This window comes from Pseudorasbora parva, chromosome 20, assembly GCF_024679245.1.
Source record: "Pseudorasbora parva isolate DD20220531a chromosome 20, ASM2467924v1, whole genome shotgun sequence".
Classification (NCBI taxonomy): domain Eukaryota; kingdom Metazoa; phylum Chordata; class Actinopteri; order Cypriniformes; family Gobionidae; genus Pseudorasbora; species Pseudorasbora parva.
The window spans coordinates 10,372,137-10,377,946 of NC_090191.1; the positions used below are offsets into that span (position 1 = coordinate 10,372,137).

At 42.0% G+C, this 5,810-nt stretch overlaps 1 long non-coding RNA gene across 1 annotated transcript; it reads right to left on the reverse strand.

The window, feature by feature from the left end:
* Window positions 1–259: 259 nt before the first annotated feature.
* Window positions 260–1,153, reverse strand: LOC137049440 (uncharacterized). Its single transcript, XR_010899600.1, has 3 exons — window positions 1,128–1,153; window positions 841–996; window positions 260–740 (listed from the first exon to the last, which is right to left on the reverse strand). It is a non-coding gene; the product is annotated as an uncharacterized lncRNA (long non-coding RNA).
* Window positions 1,154–5,810: the final 4,657 nt, after the last annotated feature.

Sequence of the window (5,810 nt, forward strand, 5' to 3'; positions counted from 1 at the left end):
CCTTGCCGGAATGGCTTGAATTTCCTCACTCAGTATTGGTTGAAACTACTACATTGAAACAAGAAATATCACTCGTGATTGGTTGGCAGATCTGTTACTATTGGTCAACCTGGGTAATAAATTAATAAATTTAAACCCCCAAATTATAATAATTTTACACACATATATATATAAAATTATGATTTGCATATTAATTTTTAATTGTATATATTCATATTCATGTGATATGCTATTATGTTTTATATTCATGTCATTGTTATCCTATGGACTACGCTATTATAACCATCAAGGACATTCATTTATTGAGGAAAGGAAAATATGCCAGGGACGTGCAGTTTATTCAAAGAAAGAGCTTTATTAGAACAAACACAAACACACAACCAAATGCAAAACGTTTGAGATCTGCCCACACAACAATAGGAAGCTCACGAGAAGCCCAAAATCCTACAGCAACATGAAGTCTCTGTTTTCCGCTTCAGAGCTGTAGGTAACTAGCGCCATTCTGTCTGATTTCAGTCCATTTTTCAGACGTCTGTCGTGCGTTGCCCTGTTCTTTGGAATCGCCTCTAATCTCGATTGCAGCGTGGCACAGAGCTCGGCGAGCTCCTGGCTGGTCGAACAGTCCATCCAAACACCGCGCGAACGATGCCGTCTTCCTCATCAGACATCAGGTCTATGGTAGCGCACTTCCAAAGGCCCACCTCATCCTCAGCTAACACGCTCTTTCTTGCTTGTAGCAGCTGTAAAAACAAACAATAAAGACAATCAGTATTGCGCGATGTACTGCACCTGAAAAATAGTCACACTGACCAAAAACGGATCTAATCTAATAAATCTTACCCTCTTTCTTCTCAATCGACTCCGGTCTTCACAGCTTCTGCGTGCGATGCAAGAACCGGATGTTTGTACCTCCTGCGTACTGTCTCTGTCTTACATGCAGCTGGAAAACAATTAAATGAGTGTTATGACGAAGTTGTGAAGACGGCGTACTGCTTCCTGTAAAATGACCAGAAAAAGAAAACACTTTTATAAAGCAACTTACATTTGTTCTTTTACTAGGCTAATTTCAGCTTGTGCTACTTAAAAAGCTTTGCTTTAGGTTACTTTAGCTTAGATAACAGTCTTACCGCAATCTTAGGACTGGTCTTCTCTTCTTAAAGTTAGTATCTTCCACACAGTTTTTCGACTTCAAAGCAAGCAACCTATCGTCTATGGACAGCAACCTGGAGATTACTAAAGTTAACTGCTCGTTAAAATCGGCAGCAAACTGAGCAAGCTGACGAGATAGCCCACTGATTGCATTCAGCTGTTTCTTCCCGCCGGTGTTACAGATCAACTGGGGATCATGTTATCTGGGGACGGGCGCGTGCACGCAGCTAGTTTTACCTGGATTTACAGCAGATGTTAGACGAGGACAGATTCGTCACAGCGGATTTTCCACTGAACAGATTTAAAACGCTTTCCACATTATTGGTAAATGTTTGCATAATATCAGGCTCTGTGTTTTCCTCTGTCGCTGCTTTGCTGTATGTTTCAAACGCAGTTTAAGGGAATTTTTTAATGTGGTTTCATTTCACAACACAGACCACGCCCACATTTTGTTACATTCTTTTCGATGAAAGTCGTATCCAATGACAATTACATTCAATAAATTACATTGTGTCGTATTAGTATCGGAATTTTTATTTTATTTTTAATAACTATTGTTTTTGTAATTTGCTTAGGGTATTTTTTAAATTATATATATATATATATATATATATATATATATATATATATATATATATATATATATATATATATATATATATATATATATATATATATCCTAACTAAAATAACTCATAGCCTGTCATATTACCTTTCTCATATTAGCCTATTATATTCTATTATAATCTATTATATTGCCCACCCCTTGCCCACCTGCACATCCCAGCTGATATACAAGATTTGGGGGGTCATTCTGCATTTGAAAGTTTGAAAGGGTTTTAAATCTTCTAAATAAAGTAAAAGGATTCAAAATCAAGTAATTTATATATGCCAAAGTCAACTTTAAACATATACAATGTAATTTCCAAACAGCAAAATTGTGGCCAGTGAAAATGCTGAGTGGCTAGTAACTTTGGAAAACCACTAGCCACACACACACACACACACACACGCACACACACACATACATACATATGTATGTATGTATGTGTGTGTGTGTGTGTGTGTATATATATATATATATATATATATATATATATATATATATATATATATATATAGTGCCGTTAAAATTAATTTGCGTTAACACGTTAATTTTGACAGGCAATGATATATGATATATAAAGTTTGCTGATGTATGACGCCGCTTATTAGCAGGAGACCGCAATGATTGGTAAAAGTTGCGGTGATTGGTCAAAATTGCGAGTCGCACTGAATTCACGGGGACTGATTGCAAATGACACACAATAAATAATCTAGAATACTTTCATCAAATATATAAATTCAAGCTTAAGGTTAAGATTTTACAATTAGGCTATACTGAGCCTGATCTATCTAAGAGATTTTCTTAGAAGGAAGTTAATACCTTTTAAATGTCACATGGGTTAAAACTCCTGCTACCCTGATTTGCATTTGTATAGCTCACAGCATGTTCATTTACATGTTAAAGCCTCCCCTGGAGTTAAGGGAAGGGGGGTCTTGGGGGGGACAACTGCCAAGCAAGGCCCACGTCAATTTCTGACAATTCACGGCAGTTTTCGGTGTCGCCTGCAAACTGCCGTGTACAGTCGTAAACCTGATCTTCCACGACAATCTACAGTGCCGCTTACTGACGAAAATCCCACTTTTCATGCAGTGGTTGTGACGTATGAGCCAGGAAACCAACTGGAAAACTAGCTGAAGGTTGTTACCATTTTGGGAAAGCAGCTGGGTATATATGCTAGGTAAACCAAAGAACTGGAGTTGTCTCCTGCAGGGGAAACTCGGCTTTGTTAAATTGAATAAAGTCTTTCTGAAATCAAATGATCTTTGGGAAATGGTTTTTGCAAGAAGAAAATTTCCAACATATTTGGCGACCCCGGCAGGACTGGCTTTGGAGCTAATGACAACCCACTGCAAGCTTGATGACCTTGAATGATCAACACAAACACCAAGTGGCCACGATCTTGAGGTGAGCAAATTTTTGCTTTTTCTTAAGTTTTGTTGATCACCAGGGCTCGCTTGGAAGTGGTAAGTCACTAAAAAAAGCTTCTCCAAATTTAAAGAACTAAAAAAGGAATGAGGATCTTTGATTTCAGAATAATTGTATGATATGTGTGTACTTGTCAGAGGGTTGTGTAGGTTATCAGATATTTGTGTAAGGAATCAAGTGGGCCTAGATGGATGTTTCCTTTATTTTATTTGAACTGATAAGGATATCAGATATTTTAATCATTTAGCAGACGCTTTTATCCAAAGCGACTTACAAAAAAGGGTAGAGCAATAGAAGCAACGAAACAAACAAGGCCAACAACCTGTAAGAGCTGTAAGAAGTCTCAATTAATTAGCACAGTATCAAGATGGATGTTGAAGTCACCAAGCAGAATCAGAGGAGTGCCATTCTCAGGCAGTGAAAGTGAAAGACTATCACTTTCTACATCACTGACACACCCCTCATGCCCGTCGTCCTCGGTCATCCCTGGTTGGTCAAGCACAATCCCAGGGTTGACTTGGGACGCAGTTCGGTATCTGCTTGGAGTAATCAGTGCTATGCCTCTTGTCTTGTGTCTGCTCGTACGTCTGTGTCCAGTTCTGTGTTACAGGAGGAGGCGGTAAATTTGTCTAACGTGCCCAAGGAGTACCACGATCTGAAGGAAGTGTTCAGTAAGTCAAGGGCTGCTTCTCTTCCTCCTCATCGTCCCTATGACTGTGCAATAGATCTTATCCCAGGTCTGTCTCCGCCTAAGGGCAAGCTTTACTCATTTTCTATTCCAGAAAGGGAGGCCATGGAGAAATATATTTCTTATTCGTTAGCCTCCAAGTTCATCCCCCCCTCTTCTTCTCCGGTGGGGGCGGGGTTCTTTTTTGTGGGTAAGAAGGATGGGTCCCGGCGACCTTGCATTGATTACCGAGAGCTGAAAAACATCACGGTAAAGAATACTTATCCTTTGCTGTTGATGACTTCAGCCTTTGAGAGGGAGCATCCATATTCACAAAATTGGATTTACGTAATGCCTATCATTTGGTCTGCATAAGAGAGGGGGATGAATGGAAGACTGCTTTTAATACCCCCAGGGAGCACTTTAAATACTTGGTCATGCATTTCGGCTGTCCAACTAGTCAATGACGTGCTGGGAGAGATGGTCGATCAGTTCATTTATGTCTACCTGGATGACATTTTGATTTTTTCTTCGTCTCTCCAGGAACATGTCCAGCACGTTCGACTAGTGCTCCAGAGGTTGCTAGCGAATGGGCTTTTTGTCAAGGCGGAGAAATAGGTGTTCTGTTCCGTTCCTTGGACACATCGTCTCGTCCAAGGGAATGCGCATGGATCCCGACAAGGTTAAGGCTGTGATAGATTGGTGAACCCCAGATTCCCGCAAGGCCCTGCAGAGGTTCCTGGGGTTCGCCAATTTTTATCGACGTTTTATTCGTAATTTCAGCCAACTAGCCGCGCCTCTGACAACATTGACCTCCCCCAAAGTGACGTTCAGGTGGTCTGGTGCAGCCGAAACTGCATTTACCAACCTCAAGAGCCCCTTTTTTCGGCTCCCATTCTCATCGCCCCTGATCCCTCACGTCAGTGTGTGGTGGAGGTGGAGGTTTCAGAGGTGGGGGTAGGAGCGGTTCTTTCCCAGCGCTGTCCCTCGGACGACAAGATGCATCCGTGCACGTTTTTGTCTCGCCATTTGTCGCCAGCCGAATGTAATTACGACATTGGTAATAGGGAACTGTTGGCAGCTAAGCTTGCATTGGAGGAATGGCTTCATTGGTTAGAGGGAGCGGGGATTCCTTTTATCGTTTGGACCGACCATAAGAATCTGGAATATATCATATCTGCCAAAAGACTCAACTCTAGGCAGGCTCGGTGGGCTCTTTTTTTTTTTGTGGACGTTTTGATTTTACTCTGTCATACCGCCCGGGTTCTAAAAACATCAAACCCGATGCTTTATCTCGTGTTTTTGACCGATCTGAACGCCCGTCTACTCCCGAGTGCATTTTTCCAGAGAGACTCATCGTCTCGTCACTTACATGAGAGGTCGAATCGAAGGTCAAATCGGCCTTAGAAGGGGTAACGCTTCTGCCACGATGGCCCACTGAATCGTTTATTTGTGCCAGAGGGAGTTCGGTTCGACGTAAATTTGATGGGGCCATAGCTCCAATGTAGCTTGCCATCCGGGAGTCAATAGAACCAAATTTTTGGTACAGCAACGGTATGGCTCGTGACATCCAGGAGTTTGTTTTGGCTTGTTCAGTTTCCGCCATGGGTAAGACTTCCAATCGCTCCCCAGATGGGTTACTCCAACTGCTGTCTGTTCCTTCGAGACCCTGGTCCCATATCGCTCTAGATTTTGTTACCGCCCTCCCGCCCTCCCAGGGCAAGATGGTCGTTTTGACCGTCGTGGACCGGTTCTCGAAAATGGTTCATTTTATTCCTGACAGCGGTGGCTGTTGTAGAACACGTCTTTCGCTTACATGGCCTTCCGACAGACATGGTTTCCGACAGAGGGCCCCAATTTGTATCCAAATTTTGGCGTGAATTCTGTAAATTACTGGGGGCGACAGTTAGTCTGTCCTCGGGTTTCCATCCCCAGAGCAATGGTCAAACTGAACGAGCCAAC